Below are 12,788 nucleotides of genomic sequence, written 5' to 3'. Positions count from 1 at the left end.
AATAAATCACATATGTTTTTAGGTTGGTCTTCGTTGGAATTTTTGTTTTTGCCTTTTAATTACATGAGTAAAAGCCATATTTAACTTAGAATAAGTATAAAATACTGGCAAAAGAAGACATTACTGGCAATCCCATCCTATCACGCAGAGATGTTATCTTGTTTACATTTTCAGGTATGTCTTTCCAGGCTTTTAAAAGCAGAAGTAGGTCATGATATCTGTGTGTGTTTAGATGTAAATATATATACATTTATATATATTAAAAATTATAATCTGCTTCTTTATATAAATTATGGATATCTTTCCAATGATACTTTTATGTTACCATCTTTTATTGATTACATATTAGTGCATCATATACCTACAACATTTATTTAACAAGTTCTGTACTGTTATTTTGATTACTTTCAACTTCTTAAAAGTCAGATTTATTAGGTTATCATTGACATGCAGTAAGTTCATGCTTTTTAGGTGTGCAGTTCCCTCAAATATGATCAATTATGTGTGGGTGTATGGTATTTTATTTTTGCATATGAATGTCCAATTGTTGTAGCACCATGTGTTGAAAAAATTACCCTTTCTCCTTTAAAAATTTTTAATTGAAGTATAGTGTGATACATAATCTATAAAAATATCCTTTTTTCTTTTAGTTACCTTGGCACATTTATCTAAGATCCATTGACCATATTGGTGTAAGTCCACTTCAGGACTCTTCCTTTTCTTCCATTGACCTGTATGTCTCTCCTTAGGCCAATACCATGTTGCCTTGATTACAATAGGTTTATTGTGAATCTTGATATTAGGTAGTGTGAGTCTTTCAACTTGTTCTTCCTCGAAGTTATTTTGAATATTCTAGGTTCTTTGCAGTCCCATGAAGATTTTCAAATCAGCTTAATGATTTCTTCAAAAAAAAATGTTTTCATTGGAATATAGTTGATTTACAATATTATATTTGTTTCAGGTTTACAGCATAGTGATTTAGTATTTTTGAAGATTATTCTCTATTATAGGTTATTACAAGATAATGGCTATAATTCCCTGAGCTATACATTATATCTTTGTTGCTTATCTATTTTATATATAGTAGTTTGTGCTTGTAAATCCCATACCCCTAATTTGTCCCTCCCCACTCCCTTCTCCCCGCTGGTATCCACTAGTTTGTTTTCTGTATCTGTGAGTCTGTTTCTGTTTTACATATACATTTATTTTTTTAAATTCCATGTATAAGTGATATCATACAGTATGTCTTTCTCTGTCTGACTTATTTCACTAAGCATAATATTCCTCTAGGTCCATCCACATTGGGGGAAATGGCAGAATTTCATTCTTTTCTATGGCTGAGTAATATTCCATTGAGTATGTGTGTGTGTGTGTGTGTGTGTGTATGTATATATATGTATATATGTGTGTGTGTATGTATGTATGTATAAAATACCACATCTTCTTAACCCAGTCATCTTTTGATGGTCACTTGGGTTGCTTCCATGTCTTGACTATTGTAAGTAGTGCTGCTGTGAACACTGGGGTGCATGTATCTTTTTGAGTTAGTGTTTATTTTTTCCAGATATATACCCAGGAGTGGAATTTCTGGGTCATATGATAGTTCTATTTTTAGTTTTTTGAGGAATCTCCATACAGTTTTCCTTAAGGGCTGCACCAATTTACATCCCCACCAACAGTGTACAAGTGTTCCCTTTCTCCACATCCTTTCTATCATTTGTTATTTGTAGACTTTTTGATGATAGCCATTCTGACAGATGTGAGGTGATATCTCATCATGGTTTTGATTTATATTTCTCTAATAATTAGTGATGTTGAGCCTCTTTTCATGTGCCTGTTAACCATCTATATGTCTTCTCTGAAAAAATGTCTACTTATGTCTTCCCCACTTTTTGATTGGGTTGTTTGTTTCTTTGATATTGGAGTTTTATGAGCTGTTTGTATATTTTGGAAATTAAGCCCTTGTTGGTCACATCATTTACAAATATTTTCTCCCAGTCCATAGGTTGTCTTTTCATTTTGTTTATGGTTTCCTTTGCTGTACAAAAGCTTATAAGTTTGATTAGGTCGCACTTGTTTATTTCTGCTTTTATTTCTATTGCCTTGGGAGAATAACCTAAGAAAACATTGGTATGATTTATGTCAGGGAAGGTTTTGCCTATGTTCTCTTCTAAGAGTATTATGGTGTCATGTCTTATATTTAAGTCTTTAAGTCATTTTGAGTTTATTTTTGTGTATGGTGTAAGAGTGTGTTCTAACTTCATTGATTTACGTCCAGCTTTCTGAATATGACTTGCTGAAGAGACTATCTTTTCTCCATTGTATATTCTTGCCTCCTTTGTTGAAGATTAACTGACCATAGGTGTGTGGGTTTATTTCTGGGCTCTCTATTCTCTTCCATTGATCCATATATCTGTTTTGTGCCTGTGCCACACTGTTTTGATTATTGTAGCTTTGTAGTATTGTCTGAAGTCTGGGAGGGTATGGCCTCCTGCTTTGTTCTTTTTCCTCAGGAATGCTTTGGCAATTCTGGGTCTTTTGTGGTTCCATATCAATTTTAGGATTATTTGTTCTAGTTCTGTGAAGAATGTCATGGGTAATTTGATAGGGATCACATTAAATCTGTATATTGCTTGGGGTAGTATAGCCATTTTAACAATATTAATTCCTCCAATCCAAGAGCATGGGATATCTGTCCATTTCTTTGAATCATCTTCAGTTTCCTTTATTAATGTTTTATAGTTCTCAGCATATAAGTCTTTCACCTCCTTGGTCAGATTTATTCCTAAGTATTTTATTTTTTTGATGTGATTTTAAAAGGGATTGTTTTTTTAGATTCCCTTTCCAATATTTCATTGTTATTATAAAGAAATGCAACTGATTTCTGTATGTTAATCTTGTATCCTGCTACCTTGCTGAATTAGTTTATCAGTTCTAGTAGTTTTTGTGTGGAGGTTTTAGGGTTTTCTGTATATAGTAACATCTTACTGAAAACCCGAATGAATTTTTTTGCCAACCCAATATCATGTCATCTGCATCTAATGACAATTTTACCTCTTCCCTTCCAATTTAGATACCTTTTATTTCTTTTTCTTCTCTGATTGCTGTGGCTAGGACTTCCAATACTATGTTGAATAGAAGTGGTGAGAGTGGGCATCCTTGTCTTGTTCCAGATTTTAGTGGGAAGGCTTTCTGCTTTCCACTGTTGTGTATTATATTGGCTGTGGGTTTGTCATAAAAGGTTTTTATTATGTTGAGATATGTTCCCTCTATACCTACTTTGGTAAGAGTTTTTATCATGAATGGATGTTGAATTTTATCAAATGCTTTTTCTGCATCTGTTGAGATGATCATATGGTTTTTGTCTTTTCTTTTGTTGATGTGGTGTATCACATTGATTTGCAAGTGTTGAACCATCCTTGTGACCCTGGGATGAATCCAACTTGATTGTGATGTATGATCTTTTTAATGTATTGTTGGATTCGGTTTGCTAATATTTTGTTGAGAATTTTTGCGTCTATATTCATTACAGGTATTGGCCCGTAATTTTCTTTTTTTTGGTAGTGTCTTTCTCTGGTTTTGGTATCAGGGTGATGCTGGCTTCATACTATGTCTTTGGGAGTGTTACCTCCTCTTCAATCTTTTGGAAGTGTTTGAGAAGGATCAGTATAATTTCTTCTTTATATGTTTGGTAGAATTCGCCTGTGAAACCATCTGCTCCTGGACTTTTGTTTCTAGGGAGGTTTTTAAATTAAAGCTTCTATTTCAGTTCCAGTAATTGGTCTGTTCAAATTATCTGTTTCTTCTTGATTCAGTTTGGTGGGCTGTATGTTTCTTGAAAGTTGTCCATTTCTTCTAGGTTGTCGATTTTTTTGGCATATAATTGTTCATAGTATTCTCTTATTACTATTTATTTATTTATTTTGTATTTCTGTGGTATCAGTTGTTATTTCTCTTGTTCATTTCTTCTTTTCTTGGTGAGTCTGGCCAGAGGTTTGTCAATTTTGTTTAAGCTTTCAAAGATCCAACTCTTGGTTTTATTGATTTTTTTTTTTCTATTTTTAAAATCTCTGTTTGTTTATTTCCTCTCTGATCTTTATTATTTCCTTCCTTCTGCTGACTTCTGGTTTTGTTTGTTCTTCTTTTGCTAATTATTTTAGGTGGTAGTTTAGGTTGTTTATTTGAGATTTTCTTTTCTATTTTTCTTATTTCTTTTCTTTCTTTTTTAATGAAGGCCTGTATCTCTATTAACTTCCCTCTAGTAACTTCTTTTGTTGCATCTCATAGATTTTGTATGATTGTGTTTATTTTTATTTATTTATTTTTAAAATTATTTATTTATTTGGCTGCGTTGGGTCTTCGTTGCTGTGCGCGGGCTTTCTCTAGTTGCTGTGAGCAGGGGCTACTCTTCATTGCAGTGTGCAGGCTTCTCATTGCGGTGGCTTGTCTTGTTGCGGAGCACGGGCTCTAGTTGTGTGGGCTTCAGTAGTTGTGGCTCGTGGGCTCTAGAGCACAGGCTCAGTAGTTGTGGCACACAGGCTTAGTTGCTCCACGGCATGTGGGATCTTCCTGGACCAGAGCTCGAATCCGTGTCCCTTGCATTGGCAGGCAGATTGTTAACCACTGCACCACCAGGGAAGTCCCTGATTGTGTTTATATTGTCATTTGTGTCAAGGTATTTTTAAATTTCCTCTTTGATTTCATCATTGGCCATTGGTTTTTTTTAGTAGCATGTTGCTTAGTCTCCATGTAATTTTTTTCTTTCTCATTTCTCTTTCTGCAGTTGATTTCTAGTTTCATGCCATTGTGGTGGCAAATATGCTTGAAATAATTTCTATACTCTTAAAGTTATTGAGGCTTTTATTCTGCCCTAGTATGTGGTCAGTCCTAGAGAATGCTCCATGTGCACTTCAAAGGAATGTGTATTCTGGTTTTTTTGGATGTAATGTCCTGAAAATATCAATTAATTTTAAGTGTTCTACCGTATCATTTAGGACTTGTTGCCTTATTGATTTTCTGTCTGGAAGGTCTGTCCATTGGTGTGAGTGGAGTGTTAAAGTCTTCTACTATTATTGTATATCTGTCAATTTTTCCCTTTAATTTTGTTAGTATTTGTTTTATGTATTTGGCTGCTTCTATATTGGGTACATATATGTTGATGAGTGTAAATCCTCCTCTTGTATTGATCCTCTTATCATTATATAGTGTCCTTCTTTTTATTTCTTTATGGCCTTTGTTTTAAAGTCTATTTTGTCTGACATGAGTATCATGACCCCCACTTTCTTGTCATTTCTGTTTGCATGAAATATCTTTTTCCATCACCTCACTTTCAATCTATGTGTATCCTTTGCCCTAAAGTGGATCTCCTGTAGACAGCATATTGTAGGCTCTTGTTTTTTATTTATCCAATCTGCCAGTCTATGTCTTTTGATTGGAGCATTTGGTCCATTGACATTTCAGGTAATTATTGATAGCTACGTATTTATTGCCACTCTAAACCTTGTTTTCCAGTTGATTTTGTATTTCTTATTTGTTCCTTTTTGTTTTTCCTTTTGTGGTTTGATGATTTTCTTTTGTATTATGCTTATGTTCTCTTCCTTTGTTTTTCATGAATCTATTGTTTGTTTTTGATTTGTGGTTACTGTTTTTCAAGTATGTTATTTAACCCATTACTATATCTATTTGCTTTAGACTGATAATCATATAGGCTCAAACATATTCTAAAAAAAAAAAAAAAACCCTACATTTTCTTACTTTCCTCCCCCACATTTTATGATTTTGATACCCTCTTTTACATCTTCATGTTTACCTTTTTGCATTTTGGTTATCATCACTTTCACAAAAATTTTTTGATTTTTTAATCTGTATACTGGCTTATTTAAGTGATTTACTTTCCAGATGTGATTTTCCCTTTTCTATAGATTCTTGCTTCTTTTCCATTTAGAGAAGACATTTCAATATTTCTTTTAGGACATGTTTAGTATTGCTGTATTCTTTTAGTTTTTCCTTATCTGAGAAATTTTTTCTCTCTCCTTCTATTCTAAATGATAATCTTGCTCGGTAGAGTATCCTAGGTTACAGATTTTTCCCTTTCAGGACTTTGAATATATCTTGCCACTCCCTTCTGGCCTCCAATGTTTCTGTAGAGAAATCAGCTGATAACCTTATGGGGATTCCCTTGTAACTAACTCTTTGTTTTTCTCTTGCTGCCTTTAGAATCCTCTATCTTTAAATTTTGCCATTTTAATTATGATAAGTCTTGGTGTAGGTCTGTTTGGGTTCATCTTGTTTAGGACCCTCTGTGCTTCCTCTACCTGGATATCTATTTCCTTCTTTTGGTTTCACAAGTTTTCAGCCATAATTTCTTCAAATACATTTTCAACCCCCTTTCCTCTTTCTTCACCTCTGGAATCCCTATTATGCATAGATTGGCACAATTTATATTATCCCACAGGTCTCTTATATTGTTTTCATTTTTTTCATTTTTCTGTCTGCTGTTCTGATTGGATGATTTCCATTATTCTACCTTCCAGATCACTTATTCATTCTTCTGCATTATTTAATCTGCTATTTATTGTTGCTAGCTCAGCTTTCATCTCAGCAATTGAGTTGTCTAATTTTTCTCGTCTCCTCTTTATAGTTTTTAGTTCCTTTTTACAGTAATCTGCATTTCTATTGTTAGCCTTTCTTAATTCCTTCAGTATTTTCATTATCTCCTTTTTGAACTCAGTGTTTATTAGACTGAAGAGGTTTGTTTCATTGTTCTTTCAGGGGAATTCTCTTGATCTATTAATTGGAAGTGGTTCCTCTGCTTCTTCATTTTACTTATATTTCTCTTACTCTATGAGTTTAGGAGAAACAATTATTTACTGTGGTCTTGGAGGGCTATTTTTATGTGGGAGTGTCCCTGTGTATCCTATGTGGGTTTAATATTTTTGGCTTGAAGGCTGTTTTTAGTAAAGATGCCTGCCACATCTTTCCTCAGTGTGTGATGGCCGTTATCCCCTTGACAGGGGATGTGACTGGTGTTGTGGTGTCCAGAGCCTGCACTGGATGTTGAGCAGGGCCTCCTCTTTGCTTTATGGTTGTCACAGCCCTTTAAGGGGGCAGAGTCTGCTCCCTGGTTGTTAGAGTAGGCGCCCCCAGATCTGCTTTTTTTTTTTTTTAACTTTTTTTTTTCTGGCCACGACTTGTGGCATGCAGGATCTTAGTTCCCTGACCAGGGATTGAATCCATGCCCCATGCAGTGGAAGCACAGAGTCCTAACCACTGGACCACCAGGGAATTTCCCCCCCAACCCCGATCTATTTCTGAGCTGTGGTGTGAGGTAGGTGGGATTGGAGCACTCCCACTGGGAGAAGAGACACTGAGTATTCCCTGCCAGAGCTGTCCACTAGGAAGTGCACTCTGTGGTGTCACATGAAACCTACTGTGTGGGCTCACAAAGTACACTGATGTTAGGACTGCCCTCGGCCCCTCGTCAACCATAGGAATGCAGTCAGTAGGCCTTGGTGTCCTTCAGGTGCTCTGTTTACAAAGCCACCAGCACAGATCTGCCAGCACAGATCCACTGAAGTCAGGTACCAGGAACGCAGTAGTCATGCACTTGGACCCACCTTGGGAGCTATGGAAGCAGCCCAGACCTGGCCCTGCCTCCATGTGTGCACACCCTCTAAGCCCAAAGCTGCTAAAGCCAGACCCATCTCAGCTGCAGGAGCACCCGTTGTCCACTAGGATGTCCTGCAGGTGCTGAGTTTACAAAGCTGGCAGTGATGGTGTAAATCTGCAGATTGCACAACCCTGGGGATCAGCTCTGATTTCAGTCCCGCCTCTGCTTGTGGGCAACCCGCTGGTGCTTGCACACTCCCAGAGCTTGTAAAGGTGGCACTGAGCCAGTTGAGAGCAGGTGGAGAAAGAGGCTGATATGGTGGGCCCCACCCCTCCCTTCATGCGCCCCTTAACCTTGGTGCTTCACTTCTATGGTGGGCCTGGGCTTTTTCTGCATACACCCCCTAGTTGCCACCATACCACACTCCAGCCCCTTCAGGCTGTCTCGATGCAGGATGAGTTTCAGGCTCTCCCTGGGTTTGTCCTCTAAAGCCTGAGTTTTAGCACCCAGCCCCCAAGTGTAGCAGCAGATACGTGTCTCAGGCTGGGGAGTGCAGGGTAGTGGCATGGACCGTCTGTGCAGGTCTCTCTCTGTTCTGCCTTCTGCAAACCAGCTGCTGTGCTCTCCTCCAAGCCTCTGAAGCTCCCTTTCTGTCCCAGTGATCTTCCCACCAGTGAGGGGTTTCCCAGGGTGTGGGAACCTTTCCTCTTGCAGAGCTTCCTCCCAGGGGTGCAGGTCTTGTCCTTCTTACTTTTTTTTTTTTTCCTGTCATCCTACCCCATTACATGGAGATCTTTCTTGCACTTTTAGGTTCTGAGATCTTCTGCCCGTGTTCAGTAGGAATTCTGTGAGAATAGTTCCACACATAGATGTATTTTTGGGAGGAGGTGAGCTCCATGTCCTTCTATTCTGCCATCGTGATTGGAGCCCCTTGAATTATCTATTTTGATTGGGTCTTTTTTATATTTTCTAGTTCCTTGTTAAAATGATCTGTGTTTAGATCACTTCTCTTTCCTAATTCAGTTAGCATTTTTATTACCAATGTTTTGAATTCTTTATCTGGAAAATTGTTTATTTGTTTCATTATTTTTTTAGGGTATTTCTCTTGCTCTTTCAATTGAGAGTAGTTCTGCCTTTTCATTTTACTTAACTTTCTCTGTCTCTGTGAATTTAGGTTAAATGATTATCTAATGCAGTCTGGAAGGGTGTTCTTATGTGGGCGTGTCCCTATGTAGACTGCATATGCCCATTGCCTCTGGTGGGGGGGCGCTGGATTTGATGTGGACACCAGTCACATCTTTCCTCAGGGTGTGCTGGCTGCTATTACCTTGGTAGGGTGTGTGGCTGGAGATGGAAGAGCGAGAGCCTGCATAGGGTGTGAGGCAGGACTTCCTCTCTGCTCAGTGGCCAGCACTGCCCTGTCAGGGCTGGAGTTAGCTCCTGTGTTGCTGGAGCAGAAGCCCTGAGGTTTGGGCTTGAGCTGTTCTGTTCCCTCCAAGAGTATGTTTTTTTTTTTGCCTCCTTGCACTGGGAGCTTTGCCCCAAAGGTGGGTAGTGCTGAAACAAGTGGGGCTCGTGTGCTTACAGAGACCCAGAGCTCTGCCTGTGCAGGTATCTGTGGCTCTGCTCAGATGGAGCCCATGGTTGTGTCTTTTCCCTGGTTGTGACAGCCCCAGGTCTAGTGCTGCCTTGTGCCATGGAGTGAGTTGGCCAGGATGGTTTGCTTGGCTTGGGCTGGGGTACACAGCAAGGTGGTTGCAGGAGTTCTAGCAGCTGCACTGCCATCAGAAGTCTGGACTGCTTCTGGGGCACTGCTTGGGTAAGTGCCATCAATGGCCACCACTGCCTCACCTGGGCTATACCCCAGGCCCCTGGGTCACCTCTGTGTTCCTAGGTCTAATCTTTTCCCTGGTCCCGGCCACCCTAGGTCCAGTGCCAGGGAGTTCGCTCAGCTCAGAGAGGGGAGCATAGCAAGGCGGCATCTGATAGGGCAGGACTGTCCCTGCCCTGCCTGGTGGCAAGCCAGCACCTGTGTGCTCCTCATGAGTGGAGTCTAGGCTTCTCCAGCCTATCTGTCCTAGTGGTTCTTCAAACAGCCAAGGGGGCTTGTCTCCTATCCATGGGACCCCTGGACTGGGATGCTCAGTCTGTAGCTCAGCTTGCTCACTCCCCAGGGTGAGTGTCCACCTGTGCGATTTTCCTTTCCCTCTGAGTCCCCTCCCTGGGCACAGGTCCTGACTCAATCACTTTTCTTCCTGTCCTACCCAATTACATGTGTATTTTTCTGACAGCCTTGGTTGCATAGGAGTCCTTCTACCAATTTCCAGTTAGTTTTGCATAAGAATTGTTCCACATGTAGATGTATTTTTGATGTATTTGGAGGGAAAGGGGAGCTCCATGTCCTCTTACTTGGACATCTTGATTCCTTCCCTGCTTATGATTTCTAAAAAGTGATTTCTAAAAAAAAAAAAATGATATTTCAATTAGGATTAATGTGGTAAATGTCCTCTAAGCATTCCTTTAGCTGTGTCCTACAAATTTTGATATATTGTGTTTTCATTTTCATTGAAAATATTTTCTATTTTTTACCTTTGGCTTCCTCCTTTTGTTTAGAGCTGTTTTAGAACTGTTGTTTAATTTCCAAAATTTGAACTTTTTCAGTTACCTTTCTGTTATTGATTACTATTTTAATTGTATTATAGTCAGGAAACATACTTTGTATGATTTATTTTAAAATTTGTCAAGGTTTTATGGTCCTGAGTATGGTCTATATTTGTGAATGTTCCATGTGCACATGAAAGCAATATTATTCTACTACTGTTGTATTGATAAATTCTACAAATGTCAGTTAGGACTTATTTGTTAATTGTACATTCAGATAATCCATGTAGTGATTTTGTGTCAACTGGTTCTATCAATTACTGAGACACGAGTTTCAAAATCTGTAACTATTAATGGACTATTACTCAGCCATCGAAAAGAATGAAATAATGCCATTTGTAGGAACATGAATGGACCTAGAGATGATCATACTAAATGAAGTAAGTCAGACAGAGAAAAACAAATACCATATGATGTCACTCATATTTGGAATCTAAAAAAAAAAGATACAAACGAACTTATTTACAAAGCAGAAACAGACTCACAGACTTAGAAAACAAACTATGGTTACCAAACAGGAAAAGTGGTGGGGAGGGATAAATTAGGAGTTTGGAATTAACATATACACACTACTATGTATAAAATAATCAACAAGGACCTACTGTATAGCACAGGGAACTCATCTCAATATTCTGTAATAACCTAAATGGGAAAAGAATCTGAAAAATAAAGAAATATGTATTGATATACGTATAATTGAATCACTTTGCTGTACATCTGAAACTAACACAACATGGTAAATTAACTATAATCCAATATAAAATAAAAATTAAAAAGGGACTTCCCTGGCAGTCCAGTGTTTAAGACTCTGTGCTTCCAATGCAGGGGGCACAGGTTCAATCCCTGGTCGGGGAACTAAGATCCTGCATGCTGCATGGTGTTGCCAAAAAAATAAAAAAACAAAATCTGTAACTTTCTTTTTGAATTTTATTTTTTTATACAGCAGGTTCTTATTAGTTATCTATTTTATACATATTAGTGTATATATGTCAATCCTAATCTCCCAATTCAACACACCACCACCACCACCACCACCCCCTACCACTTTCCCCCCTTGGTGTCCATACGTTTGTTCTCTACACCTGTGTCTCTATTTCTGCCCTGCAAACTGGTTCATCTGTACTATCTTTCTAGGTTCCACATATATACGTTAACATACTATATTTGCTTTTCTCTTTCTGACTTACTTCACTCTGTATGACAGTCTCTAGATGCATCCACGTCTCTACAAATGACCCAATTTCATTCCTTTTTATGGTTGAGTAATATTCCATTGTATATATGTACCACATTTCTTTATCCATTCGACTGTCGATGAGCATTTAGGTTGCTTCCATGACCTGGCAATTGTAAATAGTGCTGCAATGAACATTAGGGTGCATGTGTCTTTTTTTTTTTTTTTTTTAAACATCTTTATTGAAGTATAATTGCTTTACAATGGTGTGTTAGCTTCTGCTTTATAACAAAGTGAATCAGTTATACATATACATATGTTCCCATATCTCATCCCTCTTGCATCTCCCTCCCTCCCACCCTCCCTATCCCACCCCTCTAGGTGGTCACAAAGCACCGAGCTGATCTCCCTGTGCTATGCGGCTGCTTCCCACTAGCTATCTATTTCACATTTGGTAGTGTATATATGTCCATGACACTCTCTCACCCTGTCACATCTCACCCCTCCCCCTCCCCATATCCTCAAGTCCATTCTCTAGTAGGTCTGTGTCTTTATTCCCATCTTGCCACTAGGTTCTTCATGACCTCTTTTTTTTTTTTTTTTTTTCCCTTAGATTCCATATATATGTGTTAGCATACTGTATTTCTTTTTCTCTTTCTGACTTACTTCACTCTGTATGACAGACTCTAACTCCATCCACCTCATTACAAATACCTCCATTTCATTTCTTTTTATGGCTGAGTAATATTCCATTGTATATATGTGCCACATCTTCTTTATCCATTCATCCGATGATGGACACCTAGGTTGCTTCCATGTCCTGGCTATTGTAAACAGAGCTGCAATGAATATTTTGGTACATGACTCTTTCTGAATTATGGTTTTCTCAGGGTATATGCCCAGTAGTGGGATTGCTGGGTCATATGGTAGTTCTATTTTTAGTTTTTTAAGGAACCTCCATACTGTTCTCCATAGTGGCTGTATCAATTTACATTCCCACCAACAGTGCAAGAGTGTTCCCTTTTCTCCACACCCTCTCCAGCATTTATTGTTTCTAGATTTTTTGATGATGGCCATTCTGACCGGTGTGAGATGATACCTCATTGTAGTTTTGATTTGCATTTCTCTAATGATTAATGATGTTGAGCATTCTTTCATGTGTCTGTTGGCAATCTGTATCTCTTCTTTGGAGAAATGTCTATTTAGGTCTTCTGCCCATTTTTGGATTGGGTTGTTCGTTTTTTTGTTATTGAGCTGCATGAGCTGCTTGTAAATCTTGGAGATTAATCCTTTGTCAGTTGCTTCATTTGCAAATATTTTCTCCCATTCTGAGGGTTGTCTTTT

The sequence above is a fragment of the Eubalaena glacialis genome, chromosome 10, assembly GCF_028564815.1.
Source record: "Eubalaena glacialis isolate mEubGla1 chromosome 10, mEubGla1.1.hap2.+ XY, whole genome shotgun sequence".
Taxonomy (NCBI): domain Eukaryota; kingdom Metazoa; phylum Chordata; class Mammalia; order Artiodactyla; family Balaenidae; genus Eubalaena; species Eubalaena glacialis.
This window is presented reverse-complemented; position numbering follows the sequence as displayed.